Source organism: Diabrotica virgifera, chromosome 4 (assembly GCF_917563875.1).
Source record: "Diabrotica virgifera virgifera chromosome 4, PGI_DIABVI_V3a".
Lineage (NCBI taxonomy): Eukaryota > Metazoa > Arthropoda > Insecta > Coleoptera > Chrysomelidae > Diabrotica > Diabrotica virgifera.
This window is the reverse complement of record NC_065446.1, coordinates 203,508,863-203,535,641: the sequence shown is the minus strand read 5'-3', so window position 1 is coordinate 203,535,641 and position 26,779 is coordinate 203,508,863.

The window sequence follows — 26,779 nt, the reverse complement described above, 5'->3', positions numbered from 1 at the left end:
TGGATATAATCTTGTATGTTGTATTAATTAACGATATTCCTCTATAGTTCCGACATATTTGTTTGTCTCCCTTCTTGTGAATAGGTATTATATGGCTTTCATGCCAGTGTTTCGGTATTTCTTCTCTTTCCCAGACTTCTCTTATAAGATGATATATCTCAAGATGTAGTTTGTCTCCCCCTTTTTTTAGTAGTTCCGCCTGTATGCCGTCTGGGCCTGGGGCTTTATGGTTTTTTAGGGACGAAATTGCGGACTTTACTTCAGCTAGTGTGGGTCCTGGTATTTCAGGTTCGGCTAACTGGTACTGTCTTTGTTGCCCTGTCATTGTGGGGTTTTCTGTATTTAAGAGTTGCTCAAAATACTTTCTCCATTGGCGGCTTATCTCTTCATGCTTAAGGTTATGGGTACATAATTCGCAAATATTTTACGTGTATCCCTACTATATCTGTCTTTACACGGCAAATTACGTGTAGTAAAATTCACACTGATATGGATATGTAAACATTACTAGAATGTCATTCTACTTGAAAATGTCATCATTAATTTAAAGAGATGGCTTTTGAATGTTTTTGGATAACTGTTATTTTTGTAATTGCAAATTATTAATTCAGTTAAAAATGTGATAATTTTTTCACTAACTATGTATTCAGTGATTGTAATAATTTATTTGTACAACAAAAACTAATACTCAATCGAGAAAAGAAGAAAAGTGTTAAAGTGATTTTTTAATAATATATTGTTATGGAACGCTTACAATTTTGAACATCTTTAACAACAAAATACTTGGATCACAGAATATATTATTATCCTGATGTATTCTCTGCTTGGATCTTCCACAAATAAAGCACAATAAATAACTTTTTATTAAGTTCGCGTATTAAATCAATTATTTATCAAATACACTGTATATCAATCAATAACTTAAAATATTCCCGATGCAATGTCAAATATTTAAAATGGTCGTGATTGTCACCGACTGTCAGTGTCTGACTGACAATATATGCTGACAATATTATATTCGGCTGAGTGCGTTGTAAGACAGAGATAGATTTGGAAAATATTACCACGGCATTGTGTTCATTTTTTTCGAATCCTGAAAAAACCAATAAATATTTTTGAAAAATTTCAACGCAGAATGAAAGACTAAATTATTACCGAGGGCCGAAAGTCCCTTAGAATAAATAAAAAGTTTATTTTGAATGAGATATTTGAAATTAAAAATCACACTAAATTTTTTCTTAGTTTTTCACCCCTGTAACTTATTAAAATAAACGTTATAGAAGTTCTCAGAGACTTTGGGCCCTCGCTAATAACGTAATCTTTCATTCTGCGTTTAAATTTTTAAAAAATATTTATTAATTTTCTCAGGATTCGAAAAAAATGAATCCCCATTTGAATAGCATTGCAGCCGAAAATACGTACCGATCCTCTTAAGTGAAAATATAGAAATATTTTTGTTTTACTTTTTGTTGCTATTTTTATAATTTTTTTTTATTCTTAGATATAATAAACATCTAACCAACGCCTCAACTAAAGGGTTTGACATTTAAACAAAACATAATGAAATCATTTTTGTAGAAGAAAAAAATTAAATAGTTACCTAAAAACCTAGTTTTGAGTTTTTCTCAAAATTTTTTGAGATTAGGATAAAAAGACCAATACACAAATTGTAGATTTTTTTATCGCCCACAGCTTTTGCGTTGAATTTTTTTAAACGATGCAATGTTTAGCCAGAAATTTCAGAAAACCATTTTCGCCCTTAAAACCACCCCACCTTCACCACCTTATGGATTATTTTCGTACACTTTGCTGTAAGAATACGTTTTGTTGGAACATTTTTACAGCTATGTATACTAGTTCACTAATTTTTAATTAAAAGTTTTAAATAAACCGTTGACACTTTTTTCTGTGAGATAGGTAATATGTTTACTGCAAATAATAAATTATATCGTTAAGAGCCTTTATAGTTTTACTGTATAAGAGCAATAATTCACACAAAATAACTTGGCTTAGCTTAATTTATTGCAAAATACTAGCTTTGGAATATCTACTAATAAAAATTTTTTAAACATATAATCCAAACAAACCATGTTCATATCTTAAGCTTATTTAAAATATCAAAAATAACCATCCTTTATTTTTAATGTAAACAGCAATAGAACATGTGAACAAATTCCCACTATTTCTTTAACTATATCCGTAATAAATACCTATACTACCTCTCGCTGTGCAGCAAAGTTCGACCCACTCAATCCTTTATTCATTTTCGAATATTTGGCAACGCCGTCTGAGGCAACAACGTACCGGCTTTCATTCTTAGTCATACATAGTTGTGAGGCGACAGCGCATTGGATTTAATCGTAAATTTATATATAAAAGAAACATTTTAAATCGTTTCCCCTCTTTAGAGATTCTTAATTAGAAAGGTCCCCTCATTGTATATATGCATATATTTTTTGAAAAAAAGAACTACAAAAGGGTGAGGCGAGGTCGTCATAGTTTTCACCGCGGGGCGACAACGTACCTTTTATCGATATATATATATATATATATATATATATATAACAGCACTAACAGGCCTTATAGGCCAACGGCTTCTAAATTCTGGATAATATTTCTCCATTCTTTTCGGTCCTCTGCACTCTCTCTCCAGTCCTTCACCCCGATTTCTTCCAAATCCCTCTCTGCAGCCTCTAACCATCTCTTCCTTGGGCGACCTCGTCTCCTTTTTCCCAATGCTCTGTCATTCAATATTCGTTTGACGTTTCTAGTTTCTGGCATTCGAGTAATATGTCCCAGCCATCTAACTCTTTGGGCTCGTATTTTTGTCGTTATTTTTGGTCTCCCATACATCCTCATTACTTCTTCATTTGTTCGTCTCCTCCAGGTTTTCTCCGCTATCTGTATACCTCCAAAAATTTTTCTCAGGACCTTCCTTTCCCATATCTGTACCTTCTTCTCCTCTTGTTGATTCATTACCCACATTTCGCTCGCATACAACACTGTGGGCCGTATTATCGTTTCATACATTCTGATTTTCGCGTTTATTGATACATTTTTTGCTTTTAATATCGTGTTTAAGGCACCCACAACTCGACTTCCCTTCAATAATCTTTTATCTATTTCTTTTTCTTCCCTTCCAGTACTGGTTACAGTCACTCCCAGGTATTCGAATTCTGCTACTTCCTTAAATTTATATTCATCTCCTTCTCCTTTCATTTTTATATAGTTATCCTCTTTATTTATACCTCCTTTCATTACCATGTATTGTGTTTTTCCTTGGTTGATTCTTAATCCATACCTTTTTGCTTCCGCTTCGAACTTTTGGAATATTTTTTGGAGATGTTCCTTTGTTCTTGTTAGGATGACTAGATCATCAGCGTAAGCTATAAACTGCTGTCTGTTGTTAAATATGGTACCGCTTGGACTAATTTTTATCCTTCTTACTATGTGCTCCTAGTACCAAGTTAAATAAGTCTGTAGATAGAGGGTCACCCTGTTTCAGTCCTTTATTCACTGTGAATTGTTTTGAAAAATTTCCTTTCAGTGTTATCCTGTTTTTTGTATTGTTGAGCGTCATTCTCACTAATTTATGCAGCTTTCTTGAAATACCCAAGGATCTCATTGCTTCATATATCATATCTCGGTCTACTGAGTCTTAAGCCTGTTTAAAGTAAACGAACAACATGTGTAGTCCCAAATTTTGTTCGTAGCTGTTGTTCTGTATCAGTTTTAATAAACATATTTGATCTGTTGTTGATCTTCCTGGTCTAAAACCTCCTTGGTATTCTCCAATGATCTTATTTACCTCCTTTTGCAATCTATTTCGGATGATTTTTGCAAGTACTTTATAGGCCACTTCTAATAGCGATATTCCTCTATAATTTTCGCCACTTGTTTCATCACCTTTTTTGTAGATTGGACAGATGAGTGCATTGTTCCATTGTTGCGACATTTTCTCTTTTTGCCAGACTGTTAATATTAGTCGGAAAATTTTTTCTTGCAGCTTTTCTCCTCCTGCTTTAAAAATCTCTGCCGGAATTCCGCTTTCTCCTGCGCTTTTGTTATTTTTTTGCTTCAATATTGCTTCTTTTAATTCTTGTAGTGTAGGTTCTTCTTCACGTTGTTGTTCTGTGTTATCCTGTTCATGTTGTTTTATTTCCTGGTGTTCTGCTTGTTTATTTGCATTTAATAGTTCTTCAAAATACTCTGCCCATCTGTTCAATTTTTCTGTTGTTTCTCCTAAAAGCACACCGTCTTTACCTTTACAATAACTTGTTTTACTCTTTGCAGTTCCTCGGGATTTTTTTACTTCTTGGTAGAAATTTCTTATTTCCTTGTTTATGTATGATTCTTCTATTGTTTTCAACTGTTTGTCAAGATGTTCTCTTTTCTTTTTTCTGCAGATTTGTTTTACTTCTCTTCTTGCCATTTTATATTTTTCTGTAGTATCCTGTGTATTATTTTTGTCTTTTTCTATTTTTGCTTTATTTCTACGTATCAATGCTATTTTACAATCCTCGTCAAACCAGTCTCTTGGTTTCTCTGCTTGTACTTTTCCTAGACATAGTTCCGTTGCTTCTGTCATCGCTATCTGCATATTCCTCCATTTTTCATCAATATCTTCTGCGGTGGGGTAACGAAGTCTTTTATTTATCTCTGCCACAAATCTGTTTGCCGTTTTTTCTTCTTTAAGTAATTCTATCTTGTATGTTAATCTTTCTTTTGCTGTTCTTGGGTTTCTTGGCAGCTCTTGTTTAAGTTTGGTTATCGTTAGAATATGATCGCTATTGGTATCTGCCCTCTGTAGCTTCTGTAATCGGTAATTGCTCTGATATGTTTACTTTCTATTAATACGTGGTCTATCTGGTTTTTTGTCCTTCCATCTGGAGATATCCAAGTGGAGATATCCAAGTTATCTTATGAATATCCTTTTGGTCAAATCTTGTGCTTACAATTTTCATTTTATTTTCTGTTGCAAATTCAATTAATTTTTTCCCATTTTCATTTGATTCCTTATGCAAACTTTTTCCACCCGTTATACTTCTGTAAATCTCTTGTCTTCCTATTTTGGCATTCATATCTCCTACGATTATCTTTATGTCAAATTTCTGAATTTTATCCATCAAATTACTTTGCTTCTCATAGAACTCTGTCTTGGTTTCTAGGTCATTTTCTTCAGTGGGGGCATGTGCATTAATGATGCTAATTTTTCTGTACTTTCCTCTTATTCTTAAATAACATATTCTATCTGATATTGCTTGGAAGTCTATAAATAATTTACTTATTTTTTCTGTCACCATAAATCCAACTCCAAAATATCTGTTTGTCCCGCCACTCTTAAAAAAGGTTCTTTTTCCTATTTTGACTATTTCAGTTCCCAACTGTTTTGTTTCTTGTAAGGCCAGGATGTCTACTTTGTAATTCTCCATAATATTATTTAAATTTTTTAAGGCACCCTCTTCGTACGTACTTCGTACATTCCAGGTTCCAATTTTTATTATTTCCTTAGGTTTTTCCTTATTTGTATCGTTTTTTTCCTCATTTTCCAAAGTCGTTATTCCTTTTTTTGCCATGTCAATACCATATTTCAGCCGCTGTTCTTCGTTTATTAGTTTTTTGAATTTTCTATCAGCTGTTCTCTCTCCTCGTCCCATATCCAGATTTTGCCATTTACTATTAATTCCTTGTAGCCGATTTTCGTTTGCTTACCTTTGCTTCTTTCTTCCTTTGCTATTTTAGTTATTTCCTTTTGTATTTCTTTTTCTTTCGATGTCAAATCGTTGTTTATATAGATACGGTATTTATGCTGTTTTAGTTTACTTTTCTTGTTTAGGATTTCCATTTTATCCGTGAAAGTTTCTGTCTCTATTGCGCATACTGTTTCTCCTATTTTTGTTGCACTTCTTAGTTTTATTTGTGTTTGCAACTCTTGGGCTATGAAATTTTCCATTTCTTCTTTTAATTCCTTATCATCATTTGTTTGTACTTTCAACCCAGTTACGATCAAGCTTTTCTTTTTGCTAAATTTCTCCAGTTGCTCCATTCTTTCATGTAGCAATTTTACTTCTTTTTTTAGTTTTTGATTCTCTACTTTTACATCCATTAACTCTTTATTGGTTTGTTGTTGTTCTTTTCTTATTTGTTTTATTTCCTGAAGCATTTCATCATTTTTATTCATGAGCTCTCTCATCATCGTAATCATAGCACTTTCCATGTCTTCCTTTTTTTCGTTGCCTGCTTTGCTTGGTGACCGTTTTGTAATTTTACTTCTATTAAAACTTCATATTTGAGGAATGTTCGAGATGTAACCGTCACTCAGTGGATAGATAGGATAAGGCTTACGGCTGCCACTTTTACTTCCAGTGAAGCTAACACTTGGTGCAAATTGAACGCACTTCAGAAACAACCTCTACTTCAAAAATAAAATAAAAAATCCATTTTTAGTTTATTTTTGAAGTAGAGCTTGTTTCTGATTTTTCCTTAACTTTATTTTTATATTGGTCGTTAGTCCTTTGAGTAACTAGGTCCATTTTCTGTTGGAATTTACCAGCTGAACAGACGGGGTCGTGAATTGTAAGTTTTTGAATTCCCTCTAGTCTTCTTCGTTTCAGCATCCATCTGGCTTGCAAATTGTAGAGGCCATGGAGGTGTTACCAAGGAAATGGACCAAAAAATTTTCATTTAAAATAATTTTAGTAATATTTTTAATATTTTTCAATATTATTAATTTTTGTTATTAGGATGAAAACCTTATCTTACCTTACCTAAGTTCTACTTCAGTTTGTCCGAGAACACTTCAATGGGGACCTTAGACAATGGAGTTTTATTTTCTGAAGAGTCAAATGTGCTTGTAAAGCAATGACAGAAGATAACACGTCTATCGGATGCCTCAAGAACCATTTGCCTCTTGCTGCTGTGACAAAGTAGTAGCTATGGAGGTAGTTCGTGTATGTTCTGGGGTTTTGGGGTGGTATATCTCCAGAAAAAAAACAGAGCGTCTGTTCTTGCCGTATCTCTGACAATTTCATCTATCGTTTGAAATTATAATCAATAATGTAAATTTAACATATTTTCATAACATTTAAAGGGCTTATACCTTCTAAGTGTTTTTGGTAGCTCAGCATGTGATTAAACAGGTACCTACACTTCCCGTCATAAAAAACTGGTACACTTTTTTGCCAATGTAAGCCTGTGTTCAGACTGGACACAATAGTTTGTGAATGACTTCGTTGTTGCCATAACAGATAACGGAATTGCACTAAATCTGAATACAAAAAATAATGAAGTTTAAAAATGTATAAAGTTTTTAGATACGTACTATTTTTATCACTACCAGTTGACCATCATTAAAGAAACCTGGGAAAGCTTGGACGAAGATGAAAATTTATAACTAAATTTAATTCTCAGTGCCTAGAAGACTACAAGAAGTGATTAATAATAATGGAGCTATGACAAAATATTAATATTTCAGCAGTTTCGAATTGTAATACATATATTTAAATTCCTCATTTGTTCACTGTAAAAGTTATTCATATTGTATTAATTTCAAATCAATTATTTTATTTTTCCCGTGTGTTTATTCTAGTATCCCATAACTCAATAGAGTTTTGTATTTACAGTAAAATTTAAATAAACCAATCACGTATCTTGATTTTAATTTAAACATAATAATTTAATGTTATGCCTACTTTTTCGAATTGAAATATTTTCATAAATTAGAATAAAATAAGAATCAATGTATTGGTACTGAATTGAAATGACTGGCAACGTTGCCCTAGCAATGAGAATGACACATTTGACAAGATCAACTTACACAACTTAAAAACGCGATTTTCGGTTATAAGAGTTGTACCAATTTTTTATGACGCGAAGTGTACTATGATGATATTTTTATATCGAAAATGTTTTGTGATTTGATGTAGGGCTTGAAGGTATTGTAATAAAATTATGTAACTTTTATAAAGGATTTTCAATAAAAATATTTTTGTGATTAATGGTATACAGTCAGCTACAGGAGAATTATTTCCTTGTGAATTTTCTTATTGAAGAATAAAAAGTGGGACTCAAACCAAAACTAAGTAGGAGTGAAGTAAGCTGCTTTGAACTAAAGGAAAGGAATAAAATCAAATAAATATCTCTTCATGAAGAAAATAAAGCGAATAAAGGATTTATTATAAAGAATACCTACAGTAAAATTGTCAAATGAATGTCCATATTTAATAACACTGTGCTCAAACACCGAAAGCCTCTCAAATACCTTGAAGTGGCTTTAGAAAGAACTCTATATTTCAAACAACTTATTGAAAATACCGTTACCAAGTTAATCTATGAGTTTAGAAGTCTCTCAAATATCAAGAAGCTCTATGTAGCCTCGTGAGGGGTCCAGCTTTGAGTCTCGTATATTCCGAGGCCGAATACTGTGAATCAGTTTGGCTTGAACAGAGCCCACTCTCAAATTTCGACGTCGACCTACATAGAGCGAGATTATGAGATCCCGTTGATCATGGGAATGTGCCGTGTTTGAAAACTGCAAACTTTATTAACGAGGACAATGCAATAGATCATTTCGCATAATCCAAGGCAATAACACAAGTAAGGCAAAGAAACTCAACAACGGTTTATCCCAAGAGTCTATTCTCACTACATTACTCTTCAGCCTGTACATAGCAGACATACCAATAACCAGAGATCAAGAGTTAGAATATGCAGATAATTGATAAATTTCTCCGAGAATGGAGATTGCAACCTAGTTCAACAAAAACAAAAATAAATTAACAAATGAGCGGCTCACAACACAATTTGACGGTAGAGTAGTTCTACCCGATAATAAAAACTCAAAGCACCTGGTTATTACTCTTGATAGAACTCTATGCTACAGCTACAAATAACATCTTATTGACACCAGTGCAAAATTCGTACACAAAACAAAATCTGAGGATTTAATGCATCCGCAATCCGCAACTCAGCGGAACCCTGTTCTACTATATGGTTAACTGGCAGTCACACAGAAGTTGTAGAAATAAACCAACCAATGAGAATCAGTTCGGGAACTATAAAATCAACTTCTTCTACATCTTCTTCTTCAAGTGTCATCTCCGCGACGGAGATCCGCGATCATCATCGCTATTCGAATAACGGCTGCTCTGAAAAGTTCATTTGATGTAAATCAGTACCATTCTCTCAGGTTGCGCAGCCGCGATATCCTGCGTCTCCCTATATTTCTTTTTCCTTGAATATTTTCCTGTACAATGAGTTGGAGCAAGTTGTATTTGTCTCCATTTGTAATGTGTCCGAGATATATCACTTTTCTGGTTTTGATAGTATTTAAGAGTTCCATTTCTTAAATCATCTTTCTCAGAACCTCTTTGTTTGTGACGTATTCTGTCCATGATATTTTCAGACTTCTTCTATACACCCACTACTCGAATGTTCCAGTTTTTTCATTGATGCCACATTGAAGATCCAAGCTTCCATTCCGTAAAATAATTCTAGCTTCCATTCCAGTCGAGAAAACGTAGCACCTAGCCAAACTTACTTTTAGCTGTAACTTCAGATCTCTTGTGAAGAGCACTTTTCTCAGTTTGTTAAAATTCGCCCTAGATTTATATATTCTAATTTTAATTTTCTGGAAGTAATCAATTGTGGAGTTGATCATTGTTCCAAGATATGCATATTGGTCTACTCGTTTGATATTGGTTCCATTTATGAGGAGATTCACGTTATTTCTTTGCATTTTAAATATGTTAGTTTTGTTTACCTCTCTCTGAAGATCTTCAATATTTTCGGCTAAGATGACAGTGTCATCAGCATATCTACTCTTGTTAATGGGAACTCCGTTTACCTTTATCCCAGCTGTTTCACCCTCAAGAGATCGATCTCGATTCCGATTCTCTTTCGAGGGACATTAAAAAGAACTGGCGACAATACGGATCCCTGTCTCACCCCACGTCCAATTTCAATTTCCTCTGACAGCTGTTCGTTAACCTCTAGATACTGTCTACCTATACTGAGGAACATTCCGCCACCAGACTTGCTTAGAAAATCTACCCTAGTCAGGAAGTATCAAAAATTACAAAATAACCTGCAGCTCTCTATCCATACTCTGGAGGAGGGAAATTAACCAAATTATAAAACAAAAAGATTATACACTCACCGTCACAAAATTCCGCCACCCAAAATTTTTGATTAAGTTTGACAATCTATAACTTTATTATATGGACTCCGATTTTCAAGATTCTTGTGTCAATTTGTAGGTACATGTATTGGTGTCGTTTGCTATTATCCCGGTAACAAAAATATTTTGCTTAGATGGCATTATACGGGGGTGAATGAAAGCGTTGTATTTTCTTCTAACTTTAAAAAATTATGTGAAAAAATTGGAGGTTGATTTTGTTTCATACTCCTTTTGTATTATCCTTAAGGTACCACTAAGGTTTTTTGAATTATCCGAAAATCTCTTTTCTTGTAAGAGCTGTCAATAAAAACACTACTTTTAATGTTTATTTAATTAAGGGCCGGTTGTTCGAACGCTAATCAAAAATGATCATTATTAAATATTTAATTACTGTCACAACTGTCAATGTCAACTTTGATTGGGTTGCTGAAAACATAATTATTGATTACAATTGTGAAATTATAATAAATTAATTATAATAAATTATGTTTTCAGCAACCCAACCAAAGTTGACATTGACAGTTGTGACAGTAATTAAATATTTGATAGTGATCATTGTTGACTAGCGTTCGAACAACCGGCCCTAAAACTATCAAACGCACTAAAATTAACAACACAAAACAAAATTAAAAACAAAACCAAATAAATCTATAGCGGGTATGTCTACCTCTGGCAGAAACGACTGCTCACAATCTGTTTGGCATCGAATAATGATATGTTATCATTGCCTGGGAAATAATAGCCCGATATTCCTCTACCAGGGCCATAACTATACCAAATTTTCTGAAGGCCTAGGATGACGGCGAATAGCTTTTTTAATTCATCTCATAAATGCTCAATAGGATTGAGATCTGAGCTGCATTGCGGGCCATTCCAATCTTATCAATCCAACCTCTATTTTATGAGTCAATCAGTGTTATTATTTACAAAAAATGGTACAGCCCTTACAAGAAAAGAAATATTCGGATAATTCAAAAAACAAAATTTTAGTGATGCGCCCGGATTAATATGACAGGACTATGAAACAAAATAAGCTCTTCCATTTTTCCACAGAATTTTTTAAAGTCACGAGAAAATACAACGCTTCCATTCCCTCCTGTGTAATGCCATGCAAGCAAATTTTTTGTATTACCGGAATAATACCAAACGGTATCAATACATGTACCTAGAAACTGGTGCAAGAATCTTGAAAATCGGAGCACAAATAGTAAAGTTATAAATTGTCAAATTTAATCAAAAATTTTGGGTGGCGAAATTTTGTGCCGGTGAGTGTATAAGTAGTATGCAACACTTTTTTCCTAAAAATATTCACTAAATACTTTTTTATTTTTAATAAAATATCTTCAAATATTTATAAATAAAAAACAACTTGAAAAAGAAAAGATACCTTTATTTATGTGTCCGATACTCACTCAAATATGATGAATTCTATAACACGGTTTTCTCTTAAGAAAAGAACATCCTGCTGGGAGAGAAACGTCAATATAGTATTTCTCAATTTAGTGTAGGAATGCCAGTCTAGAGTCTAGATAGTCAGAAAATCGTTCTGACACCACAAGGAAGGACGGTTCGCAATTTAAAAAGACGCGATCGGTCGTGACCGGACTAACAAATTCTTTCAATATTCTCACATCTATTATGTTGGTTGGTACGTTCGGTTTGTTTTGTATTTACAGCAAATAGAGAAGTTTGTAAGATAAAAGCAAAACACTGTTAAACAAAACGTAGAACAAATTTATTACTACGGATTGCTTGAGTTCGAACATGAAAATTTTTATATAGGATAAAAAATTTTGATTCGATATAAAAAATATTTTAAAAGTAAATATTGTTTTGAAATTAGTGTGTTAAATATTTGCATTTAACGCATTGACGCTTCAAATAAATATGATCTTGAAAAACAATAGATTGGGTATATCGCCGGTCCGGAATAAGAATGACGTAACTGCAAAATGTCAAATTTCTCAGGAGAGAAAATACGGTTTTTAAATATAGGGTGTCCCAAAAGTAGAGGAACGGTCGAATATTTCGCGAAATAAACATCGGATCGAAAAACTAAAAAATACGTATTTAATAATTTTCAAAAATCTATCCAATGACACCAAACACCAACCCCCACTACATCCCCTGGAGGTGGGGTGTGGGGTAACTTTAAAATCTCAAATGGAAACCCCCAGTTTTTCTTGCAGATTTGGATTTGTTATGCAAAAGTAAGGAACTTTTATTTAAGACATTTTTTCGAACTGTGGATAGATGGCGCTATAATTTAGAAAAACGATTTATCCTGATACCGTAGGTAAATTATACAAACGGTCTAATATCTCGAGAAATACACTTCCAAATGAGAAACCAAAAAACGGGTTTTTAATATTTTTCGAAAACCTATGGACAAACTCCAAACATGAACCTCCAACCCACCGCCTGGAGGTGGCGTGGGGGTTAACTTTAAAATCTTAAATAGCAACCTTCACCTTTTATTGCAGATTCGAAGTCGTCATGAAAAATTAAGCAACATTTATTCAAACATTTTTTAAAATTGTTGATAGATGGCGCTAATAAATCGTATTTTTCCAATTAAACGCCATCTGTCAACAATTCTAAAAAATGTTTCGAATAAATGTTGCTTAATTTTTCATGACGAATCCGAATCTGTAATAAAAAGTGGGGTTTGCTATTTAAGATTTTAAAGTTACCCCCACCCCGCCTTTAGGGGGTGGGTTGGAGGGTCATGTTTGGTGTTATTCGATAGGTTTGGTTTCTCATTCGGAAGTGTATTTCTCGAGATATGAGACCGTTTGTATAATTTACCTATGGTATCAGGAAAAATCGTTTTACCCCAATTATAGCGCCATCTATCCACAGTTCGATAAAATGTCTTGAATAAAAATTGCTTACTTTTACTTAACGAAATCCTTACTTTTATCCAAATCTGCAAGAAAAACTAGAGGTTTCCATTTGAGATTTTAAAGTTACCCCCACCCCACCCCCAGGGGGAGTAGTGGGGGTTGGTGTTTGGTGTCATTGGATAGATTTTTGAAAATGATTGAATACGTATTTTTGAGTTTTTCGATCCGATGTTTAGTTCGCGAAATATTCGACCGTTCCGCTACTTTTGGGACACCTTGTATTTAAAATAGGGATTAAATGAGGAGTAATCGTCCAGGAGCATCGGTATGGCGTTTATTCTTACCATGATGGTCTTTATTTTTATCCCTGTTGGTTCGAATTTCATTGTCTTACTTTAATCCCCCCATGTTCAAACCTTTTTACAGTTGTGTCATTCTTCATCTAAAATTTTTTAAATATTTAAAATAGTGGTTAAATAAAGGGTAACCTTCCGGAACATCGGTATCGCGTTTATTCTTACAATGATAGCTTTTAATGTCATCCCTATTGATTTAAATTTCATTATCTTAATTTAATCCCCCCATTTTCAACCCTACTTTCAGTTGCGTCATTATTCATCTGAAACAAGGTCTAAAATGGTACATCATCTGTATACAGAATTTTGGAAGTTAATTACGCAATAAACAGGAATTGACAAAATTTGCAGTTACGTCATTTTTATTCCGGACCGGCGATATGGAAGTGGCATATTATAACATTTCTTCTTCTCGTTGTTCTTCTTTTATGTAAACATGACTTTGTCTATTTTTAAATGTGCCTTCGGTAAGTTGTCGTTCCATCGTTTTCGTGATCTTTCATCTCTGACCGTTTTCCCATTGGAGAATCCTCTCTCGTCGTCTTTAATACTCTACTTGTTGTCAATATGCTTATATGATCGTTCGCTATAATATACAGGGTGAAACTTACTTATGGTATACTTACAATTATTTCTGCCTTTGTTTAGAAAAATTATCTTGTAACACTGATAGTTGCCATAGTCCTCCGAGACGGCTTCATCGATTTTTATGAAGTTTTATATGTATATTCGGCAGGTCTGAAAATCGATCGATTTTTTCATACCCCTAAGTAATAATGTTGGTCCATTCCAAACATTGTCTTTCATTTTTTGGGCCACATTTTTTATTTTTTTTATATCCTCACACACTAACAATAAATTATTTATTTGTTACTATTATAGAAATTCCCTATCAACAATTTATATGGCAAAACAACATTTGCTGGGTCAGCAAAACATACAGATACGGATTATCTTAATTTTGATTATTTTTTGCTATTCTAGAAATTCCTTATTAAAAATTTATATGCCAAAACAACCTTTGAAGAGTCAGCAAAAAAATACAAATGTCGATTATCTTAATGAAACCATTTTTAGTTTTCTTCCAGGAAAGTTGTTTTCGTTCAAATCAGTTGACACAGTTATAAACCAGGATCACGTAGTCAACTATCCTACAGAGAAATTTTGAGTTCATTGGAATTGCTTGGACTCCCATCCCACAATTTACAATTAAATGTAGTAGGTCTGGATCCCCCGTATGAAAAAAAAGTTGATTAATAGCAAGCTGAAAATTTGTTAATAGCTTAAGAGTGTCTAGTCGGACAAACTTTGATATATGGGAACACTGGAAGAGGGGAAGTTTAAATTGTGGAACAGGTTAAAAATTTGGAACGGTCAGACCACGAAAACGGCACATGTATTTTGTCCGACAGAACAGACTTAAGGGCCGTTATTTCCAACCTCACTTAAGCCAAAGCTTACTTTTAGCATTTGCTTAAGCTTAGATGCCTGTATTTCCACTTCAATTTGAGGCTTAAGCCTATGCTTAAACCAAATAATTTTAAGCTCGCGCGGGAGTTGGTTTAAGCCTTTGCTTAAAATTTGTTTTCTGTTTTTGAGGTTATTTCTATAGATTATTAATAATTATAGAGTTGTTTTGAAAACCAACTTTTATGTAATAACGTTATTATTGGATTATTAAATAATAGTCTATTAATTTATGAATCCTAATAACGATTATTAAAATTCTTACTACCTTTGGAAGGTGTAGGCACATGAAAATTGTTTATTTCTACAATGCTTGGTAGGTATATTTATTTTACAAAAATAAACTTACATTCCAAATTGACATTTTAAGGAATATATCCAATAAACAAAATTACAAAGACGGATCTATTGCTTATGCAAAATAGCAATAAAATTATAACCAAAGAAAATATAGACAATAAACTAAAAACACATGTACCATGTACACAAAATTAAGTGAAGTAAAAATAACATTGATACAGATGACAAGATAAAATTAAATGTCAACTAGTGGTTTTTACCTCAGAACAGTTAGCTCTGGCACTTTGACGTATTCAGAGGTACCAAACCAATTAACTTTACAGCTGAGCATCAGTTTAGTTAAGAGAATGATGGAAATACGGCACCGAGCTTAAGCTTCTCCTTAACTTTTGACACAGACTTAGCTAAGCAAAAGCTTAAGTAGCTATTGAAATACCGACCCTTAAACTCTCCGAACAGAGATTAAACTCTCATGCAAAAATCAGACTGCTATTTATCACCAAATGGGCGTTTTAATGAGTGGAACATGTAGAATATATCAAATGACAGGAATTATGACAGGTAATAAATAGCAGTCTGATTTTTGAATGAGAGTTTATTCTCTGTTCGGAGAGTTTAAGTCTATTCTGTCGGACAAAATAAATGTGCCGTTTTCGTGGTCTGACCGTTCCAAATTTTTAAACTGTTCCACAATTAAAACTGCCCCTGTTCCAGTGTTCCCATATATCAAAGTTTATCCGACTAGACACCCTTAAGCTATTAACAAATTTTCAGCTTGCTATTAATCAACGTTTTTTTCATACGCGGGATCCAGACCTATAGGATCAGTTGTCATTATGCTGTGTAAGTTGAATCAACCTCGGCAGTCTAATGAAATGTGAAGTGTAAAAAGTCTAGTGAATAATGATACTGAGGCAACGATCATCTAGGAAAAATTAAAGTAGAGGATATACGCTGTGAGCTCGTACGTAGAGGGGATATTTATAAATACGTGAGCGCCAGTAGTGACAAGTCTGTAAACGTTTACCGGAAATTTGACATAAATGTCAAAGTGATTAATTTTAAATTAAAATTAAAAACATTAATTATAAAAAATATTAGTTGATCAAAGCTGTGGTATATATTTTTACCTTAAATATACTTACGTTTTAAATACTGAATTTGCGTTTTTTAATTTTCTGTAATATGTAATTATAAATTAATCTTGGCGCCATCTACATGATAATTGTGAAAGTATCCGAAGTAAGAAATTAATATTTCATCAATAGAACGTCAAAATGATTAGCAAAATCTTAAAAAAAATCTATTACAATTTAATTACTTTTTAGCGTTGTAAATATTAAGCGATAACAATTAAATAATAAATTTAAATCTTACCGGTGAAAGTTGAATTAGTAACGGCTAGGAGCGACACCAGCGAAGCTCAGAGCGTATACCGATGATTCCAAGGGACTTATCATTTGATTTAAAGCATTTAAAATTTCCCGTGGCATTGACTTTTACAATGACGGTAAACAAATCGTAAGGTCGACCGTTGGAAGTGTTCGGAGTTAACTTAGAGTTTCCATGTTTTGAGCACGGAGAATTATTCGCACGTTGGAAAACCGTCATCGTTACATATTTGCGAACCGCAAAAAAATGGTGTACCAGAAAGTATTAAATTGATTCAGCTGTTTGTTAAATATACATAATATTATTTTTAGGTCTCTTTTTTGGTTTCTATTAATTTTTAGTTATTGAACTTTGACACATTATTTAATTCTAATCCTAAGCTACGTGTCTGATCGACCTATGGAGGAGCGGTACGGCAAGGGATAAGGACTTGCGGATTGGTGATACTCCCCCATAGATCCCTACTGGAAGGGCGTTGACACTTAATAACGGTGTATACAGGTGTGGTAATCTGAAAAGCACATATAGCACGTATAATTCGCGAGAAAAAAAACAGTATGCGATTGTGCTGCCAACAGAGATACCGAATATAGTATGAAATTAGTACCGACATACGAGCTTGTTTTTAGTACCCATTAGATTGAATTCTAGTTTTGTCAAAGTGACATTCAGTTTTGATAACGAAAACGAGAAATAAACTTTTATTTTTTCATTAATAATAATTCTGGTTTTATTCGCAAAAAAAAACAGAACTATAGAAATTGATATTTCAAGTTACGATGATGGTAACCTGTACAACTAAACATAAAATTCAAATTGTTTAAGAGTGCCGACGATATAGTCGGTACGTTTTCGTTTTCATTCGAAGGCACTGCACCAACAAAATCTACAATTCACAACTTTTATTTTTAAATTCGAAAACACTGGTTGTTCAAGAATTGTAGAAAATGCACGGATAGTGATGAAGATGAAAATCAACAAGCTCGTGCAATTAATGAAGAACGGGAACACCGTGAACCTGCCGTATGTAGTCTAGCTGAAATCAATTTACCTTGTAACAACAGCCTAATTTCAGGAGGAACTGGTATTAGTGATAGAATTGTACAAATTTTTTTCAAAAGAAACAAATACCATTGCTACAAACTTCAAAAAACTCGGAAAACTTTCCCTGCTGATTATGAACGACGGATGTTGTTTTGTGAGGACATGATGGACCGCACTGATCGTGAAGAAATCATTAAAAAATCTTGCTTACAGATAAGTCTTCTATTTTTTTAACTAGCCATCACAATACTTCGTTACCGTAGGGTACTCTACAGTTGTATACAAAGGTACAAATTGGCTCATAGCTGTTCCTTACAAAACATAATACCGTCAAAAAGTTCACGTCTGCGCTGGTATTTTAGGTGACAACGTAATTGTCTCTTTTTTTCATTAAGGGCACTTTGTGTCATCGTAAACACCTAGATCTACTGAAAAATCATATAATTCCAGCAGTTCGAGCATTACCTATTAATATGAATGACTATTTTTGCAGTAAGGCGGCTGTCTCACAATGCACGGGAGGTGTTAGATTTTACAAAATTACGTTTCTAGATAGAGTTCTTATTAGTAAAAAAGGTACCGTAAAAAGCCACCTCGCTCTTCTGATCTTACACCTTTGGGCTTTTTCGTATGGGGATATGTAAACCAATAAATTTCCAGTCGGACCAGTCGGTCCAGTCGTGTGGGTCCAGACGGACCCACACGTCCGACTGGACGTGTCGGAGACGTATTGCGTGAAAAAATCATTCAGGCCGTTCAAAGCATAACATCCGAAATATTGTCGAACACCTGAAAGCAATAATTATACTACAATAATATTATGCCACTGCTTGGCTGAAGATGGTGGACTTTTTGAAAATTTAATTTAAAATAGTTTTAACTAAAATTATTATATTGTTACATATTTTTTAGGATAAATCGTTTTAATTTATGCCGTTCAGAATTTATTATGTTATCTTTTATGAATTAAGATAAAAGAAACTTTTGATTTATTCTAAGATATGGACCTGCTTTTATGATATTGTAATCACATCATTGCAATTTTTCCCGAGACCTAAAAAATAAACTTTCTTTAGGCAACAATGTAAAGACAAAGCTGTACATAGAGTTCTTACGGATCTATCACAGACATGTGGTAACATGTTATTCTCTCGGACATACAAGTCTTAAGAAGAGGGGATGAGTTTAGTTTTATTGTTTCTAACAAAAAGCATATTTTAGTCTTTACGATAACCAAATTGATTCAGTTAAGAGCGTTTGGTTTTAATATAGCCTACTAACTTAAGGCATATGTTTTACTGACATAATAGTCTTGATATCAAGTAGTTTTAATAAAAGGTTTTATTAGTCATATTAGTAAAATCTTTAAAACTGCAATAACACTAAAAGGTCACCAAAATAAAACCAAACAGTCCGGAAATTCTTCAAAAAATTAATTAGTTTTAAAGTGAACTGAGAATGAACAATTTTAAAACTACAATAAGACGAATTATCTATTAAGATTAATTAGTCTGATTTCATACTCTTATTAGATACTTTAAAGCTAGTAACAAATGCAAGTAACAAACTTAACAGTTTTAAAGTTCTGGCAGTACATCTACAGGGTAAATTTAAAACCATTATCTTCTTATTTACCACACCTTTATAAACCTTAAATGAAACTAAAATGTTTTTATTGTGCTACTTGGGATGTAGGTACCCTTTTTTTTTGGGAGTAATTCACAATTTTACCTTGAAATTAATTTTCTTTGACGTTTAGATTTCCATTTCGGAAATCGAAACGTCAAATAAACATAATTTTAAAATTGTGGCTAATTTCTAACAAAAATAGTACATTTCATTTTAATGCTAAAAAATAGCTACGGAACAATATTATTTGAATCAAAAATGAATAACCATTTTCAATTTCGTTACAACACAAAACTACAGCTGCATTATATTCTAGTTCAATCAGAGAGTGCAGCAAGCATCTACTGGTTTCGAAATTTGTTAGACTCCCATCAGGAGGCAACCAGGACAAACTCGGGCGTGCAGTTACGGATTACAACGAACGAAATGGCAGGGATGTCCTAGCGGCAATAACACAAAAAATATTACTCTACATCCCACCAGATTGAAAACAATGGGAAACCTTCTCTGGTTACACCTCCTAGGCTCCTAAAATTCGCAAGTCATAACGGATGCTGAGACTAAAGGAGATGAGGGAATTTTACAATTTATAATTCACGTCATATCTGCTCAGCCCGGTCAAGTTCCAACGAGAATGGTCCCTTAGTATTCCAATCAGAGTAAACATACTCAATCAAAAATGAACAACCATTTTCAATTTCGTTGCAACACGAAACTACAGCCGCATTATATTTTGGTTCAATCAGAGAATGCAGCAAGCACCTCTACCGGTTTCAAAATTTAGATAGTCTGTTATCAGAAGGCACATATGCTGCTCTCTCTAACCCAACCAGGACGAACCCCGGCGTGCAGTTACGGATTCCAACGAACGATATGGCAGGGATGCCCTAGCGGCAACTGCTAGCAAAAGACTAAGTTTTCAATATAATAGCACATAAAATAACATAAAAAATATTACTCCACATCCCACCAGATTGATATAAATATTATTTGACTATATTACTTATTGTTTACTTTCAACATAAAGAGATATTATAGAGAATAGTTCTAATGTATTAACGGTCTATAAGATATTGATCACGGATAACCAGTTTTTTGAAGACCATATTAATTACCGCAAACTTTGAGTCAAACTTTAAGTTTATTACGAGAATCAAAAATGAAGTTTTCTTCGTTTTTATCTAAATTGCAAACCAAGTTGCAATTATATAATATCTGATTGGTAACTTACTTACATCTACCAGTGGCGGAGTTTTCGCTAATGGGGAGACCCTACTTAATAGGTTTATGTTATCAAAGGCTTTTAATAATGATGATGAATAAAATAAAAGCAATGTGTATCTTCATTCTTGAGTACATTACAATGTATTGTAATTTATTGTTGCGATGCTGTAAGGTACAGGTTACATAATATATACATATTTATTTATTATTTTCTAAAAGTAGACGTCGTTCAAAGTTTCTTATAACTAAATATACTGTATAATTATTACATTTCTGTTTTAATTTCTTACTAATTCAGTTGAATTTCCTCTTTACTCTTCATATTACCCATGTGTATGTCCATCGTATTTTATTTAAAAAAATAAAAAGTTTATCTTGTAAAAAGTTATATTTAAAATCCACTAAACAGGGCTATATCACAACAAAACGTTCTCGGGATCAATATTCCATCATCAGCGTGATCACCTAAAATAAGTATAACTCCATATAATGTACTTTGACAACCTAGTGCTGACACCATTCAGAGAGCCATTTAGATTCAGTTGTCACCTAAACTCTGCCACGTAAGATCCTACCTACAAATTTACAACCAATATGGTTGATGTCATGTGATGCCAGGTGTTAATCTGGAAATATTTTTGACATCCTTTAAAATCGGATAACATAATGTAACCGCAACTGTTTAATAACAACTCAAGGTTACTTACCCGTATATTTTGGTGGCTTAAAACATGTAAACCTGTAAGTATAACTATCTATTCACTTTTTTATCTTTGTCAAAATTTAACCTCATGTTTGTTTTACTTATAGAGTTATACTAATTTTAGATGATAAAACTGATGATGTTATATTGATTCCGAAAACGTTTTGTTGTGATATAGCCCTTTTTAGGGATTTTAAATATACCTTTTACAAGATAAGGTTTTTTGTGTGATTTATGGTATACAGCCAGTTACAGAAATTTTTCCTTGTGATATTTTATTTTAATTTATGCTCAGCCTATAAAACCCTATTTATATGTCTTATCCAAGATAACCATTGTTTAACAGACTCTCCTTTCCAATGTAATTTTCACTTAACTTTACTTTGGGCTCTTTCTTGAAATTTAAGGTATCGTATCAATTTTTTGTAAGAAAGCAGTTCCATCAAATACATATATAAATACATTAATTCATACAACATCTAAAAGGAACACAGCAGCATTCCATTTATCATCAACCACAATTAACATGTAGCAATAAAGTTTCAGCATATCCATTTTACAGGCTAGCAAGCTGCTTGATTTACCAATATCCTTACGAAAAAAGTTGACACTACATGAGACTGTTTTTGCTTATTTCTTAACTACTACATTCATGCAAAATTTGAGTTTTTATTTTCAAACTTTTGAAAGATATAGACAAGTTTTTCCTGGTTTTCCAAACGTAAATTAATTATATTTATTTAAGAAATATATTCCTTTCTCTTAAGAAAAAAAAATAATTTTCATTAAATTTACTTGTAATTAATGGTATACAGCCAGATACAGGAAATTTTTCCTTGTGGACATGGTCATATTTGGTTAACCCTGATTGTTTTTGCTTCTTCTTTACGTGCCATCTCTGCGACGAAGGTTGGAAATCATCATTGGCTATTCTAACTTTTGACACTACAGCCCGAAAGAGTTCAGTTGAGCTACATCCAAACCATTCTCTGAAGTTTATCAGCCAGGACGTTTTTCTTCTACCTATGCTGCGGCTTCCTTGAATCTCTCCATGCATTATTAAGCTTAGGAATTCAGTTGTGTCACCACGTGTTATATGCTCCAGACACTGTATTAGTTTTCTTATTTTGATGAAATTCAGTATCTCCCTAGTGTTCTCTATTCATCTTAGTACTTCTTCATTGGATATTCTGTCTGTACAGAAGATTCTCAACACTCTTCGAAATGTTCACATTTCAAATTCTTCAAAGGTTTTTGTTTATTACTATTTCAAATTTCTATTTTACTATCAAATAAATATTTTTATTTTACCATCTTTTGTAAGATCCATCTGTAATAGGGAACTTGCACATTTGCTTTTTATTATATAATAATGTTCAGTTTTGTTTAAAAATGAGATTTCCAAAATTTCACGCTTAAAAAACTCATAATAACTTAGAAATACAAATTTAAAGTCATCTGTAAAATAAAATAGTTCAAAGGACGCGTGACGTCACATAGCTTTATTATATAGTTATGTTTAAGGTTATATTTAGGTACATTCTTCTTCTCCTTTAATTTACTGGCCTCCACCTACTTAGGTATTTGGCCAGCTCATCGTCCCGGAATAAGGGAACAATATTTATATTCTGATGACATTTATCGTATATCACTGTAATAATATATACCAGTTTGTTGAGATTGGAGTTTGATACAGTTTTTGAAGGAAAGAAAGAAGGTTTACCTATGGAAAATAAAACCATTTTGTAAAAGTACAAGTTTTCTATGAATAGTTCAAATGATCAAAAACACTTTTTACGTCACATAACTGTATTTTCTACTGACGTTTTTAATGGCTAATTTAAAATTATATATAATTTTGTTTACTTTGTTGGTTCAGAATGTAAACATATAACATATGACGTCACGACGCGTGTTGGGCTAGCTGCTTTAATTTGAATTTATAATCGTCTTTAGGGGCCAAACGGAACAGAAAAACAACTTTTTTTTATCTTTGATACATGTTTTAAAAAATTATGTTCTGTTGTGATTTATAACATTTTTTTCGAATTTAAAATTTTATGCAAGTTCCCTATTACTAATATATCTGGTTTATGTTGATTTCAAGAACAATCGTAGCAGAAACAATAAAATCGAAATTTATACAGTGAGCACGTAAAGGTTGGACTAAATTAATTTTTTCATGAATGGACAATTTTGGAAATAAATCCCGAAACAGGTCAATTTTTATTTTTAAATTATGACTTTTTGACATATATATTATACTAGTGACGTCATCCATCTGGGCGTGATTACGTCATCGAAGATTTTTTTAAATGAAAATAGGAATCGTGTGATCGCTCAATTGAAAGGTAATTCAATTCTCTATTCAGTAATATAAACATTAATATAATTATTTATACAGGGTGTCCAAAAAATTTATTTTGAATTCAATTTATTGACATAAAAAGAAGAATGTGTGTAAATTATTTAATTCAAAATACATTTTACTGCTATCATAAAACAGAAAAAAATGTTTATTTGATAAATAAATATTGTTTTTTGCTTAAATTCAATATTAACCTTTAACTACCCGCGCATCAAGTTATAACATAACTACACGCGTGGCGTACTTTGTACGCCACAAGAAAATACACTTAAAAACAGCGGATTTGTTTAATTTTTTTTTTTTAAAATACACTTAGTTGTTTGTTATAAACCTTATTCGGCATCAGTGAATACTTGGAGTTCCTTTTCAGTAAGCCAATTGGGATTTATAACTGGAATCATGGAATAACTGGATTCCATGATAAATAAAATTACTAATAAAAAATTTTTTTAAATGTGATTTTTTACAGGAGAAAAAGTATTGTTTACAAAGAAAAATATATTTTTTGCCATAATGACTAAAAAACAATTAAAATATGTACTTATATTACGACTTATAGTAATATAATCCTGGGGTATATTGTCCACCACCGGAAACAACAAATAATAAAATGTAAATTACGATCTTTCCAGAACGCCGATTATAACGAAACTAAAACCAAATTGTAAAGCACATTCCAGTGATAGGTTAGAAAAATAAACAAGGTCAAAAATTAAATTTTTAAATATATTTCCAGTAGAATTCCTATATCTGGCGTACAAAGTACGCCAGCGCGTGTAGTTAAAGATTAAAGCAGCCATCCACCTGCCTCTTGACAGTTTGAACATTTAATTTAAGCGAAAAGCAATGATTATTTTTTAAATAAACATTTTTTTCGTTTTCTGAGAGCAGTGAAATGTATTTTGAAGTAAATAAATTACACACATTCTTCTTTTTACGTCAATAAATTTAACTAATAATAAAAAAAATTGGACACCCTGTATAAATAATTATGTTGATGTTTATATTATTGAATAGAAAATTGAATTACCTTTCAAATGAGCTATCACACGACACCTATTCTCATTTAAAAAAATCGTCGATGACGTCATCACGCCCAGATGGATGACGTCACTAGTATGATATATATGCCATAAAGTCGTAATTTAAAAATAAAAATTGTTTTTGGATTTCTTTCCAAAGTTGTCCATTCTCGAGAAAATGAATTTATTCCAACCTTTACGTGCTCAGTGTATAATGAATTTTAAAATTTTCACATTTTAAAATATTATTTCATTTTTACTCGACAACGTGGTGATAATTTTTTGTGAAAGAAGGAAAACATTTTTAATGGTATACATTAATCATTATTATTTAAATATTACCGGCTTATCTATATACTCATCCCACGCCTCTGAAGTTCCAGTCAGGAATCGATCACCTTCATTAAAATTCGCAAAGAATCATTCTCTCCTACAATTCCGAGGGTTATAAATTTAATTTCGCTACTACAGCATTTTTTAACTGATCACGCTTGGCTTGAAGGAAAGCAAAGGAAAAAGTGGGAGGGAAGATTCTGTAAATAAAGTGACAGACTCTCCAACGTTCCACGCTTCACTGCATCATTGTGATTACTTCATTTTTCATTCCGAAAACATACTGAACAGAAGTGATAATAGGGTTTGTATGCAAAGGTTAGGATTTCTTTATCTGTGTAGTAAATTTTAAAATAAAATTGTTAATAAGAAAAAGGTGTTCTAGTTTGTAAAGAACATTATAATAAAAGAGAAATGAATTCGATAAAAGTTGAGGAATCGCAATAATTAGTACAAACTAATATAGTAGTATTATATCCATATACATTATGTAAAACGTATTTTATAAAAGATTCCTATAACACTACTTGTGTACCTTTAAATAGTGTGTAATTCCACTTGCTCTCAAATGCTGCAGTTTTAGTATGGTTTAGTCCAATGGTCGGCAAACTTTTTAGCCAAAGAGCCAAATATGAGCATTACAACAATTTAAAAAAAATTGGTAGCCAAATCTGCTTGTCCAGCAAACTTTTATTACACTAAATAAAACTAAAGGGTCTAGTCGGTTAAGATAGTGAAAAATGCTCCCAGCGACATTAACAAAAAAACACGACATGTTCTATATCAAGAAGTATTCGACCAAAAAAATTTTTAAATCCATAACCATAATCCATAACCATAACCAAAAAAATAAAACGTGTTTTTTCGTTTTTTGGCAATATCTTCGTTTCTAATCATCGTAGAAACTTCTGTTTTTTTTTTCGTTTTTTCAGCAACTATTCTAAATGGGAAATAAGCCACAATTTAACTAACAAAATGACTTTATTAACGTTTCGATGTCCACATCGGATGTCGTTGTCAAAATAAAAAATATTAATAAATTAAACAAAAATGTTTTTGCTTAGTAAAAATTTTTTCTAATAATTTAATTTTATCTGACTCATCTATATTGTAAGGTTTTATTTACTACAACACTGTATTTTTTACAAGACTTTTGGCGCAAAATCCATTTTTTTTATGTTAATATGTAGAACCGACAAGGGACAGAACAGCAAACGTGAGTTTTCTCAGCTCATAAGAATTAGGAATACCTACTATTCCAAGCGTTGAAAATGATGTCTTCCTTCTCCAGGTCATTCAAAGACATGATTCTTCCAGATCAATCTAGATAATGGAAAGAACGTGGCGGTGTTCATTAGAAATAGGAATGTGGGAGTGCAGAGCATTGTCCGGGGGGGGGGGGGAATCATATCCTCATCAGGTTGAAAGCTTTCAGCCTCCTGGCATGCTACATATCTCCGAACATCCCTATGATGAGATACGAAGCCATCGTTGATGAAATAATGAGCACCGCCATCCTAGGCTGGCCTCCAAGTATTAAACAACGACAAACCTACATTCGTAAGGGGGGCCAGCAAATCACATATTGACGTCACGTTCGCAAGCGAAGGGCTATCCAGAAAGGTACACGGATGGGACGTCCTCGACGATCAATTATTTACCTACCACCGTTACATACAATATGAGATAAAGGTTAAAGGGGGATTAGAACGGACGATAGGTCACACAGAATCATACTTCAATAAAAGCAAGTACCTATCGGAGGTCAGAAAAATAAACGAAGAAGAGATTTCTGACCTTGACCAACTGAGAAGAGCTTTACAGAATGCAGCAAAGTTGGCCACCGTTAAGAAGAAAAATAACAAAAAATCCCCCTACTGGTGGACGGATGAGATAGAAAATTTCCGGGAGAGATGCC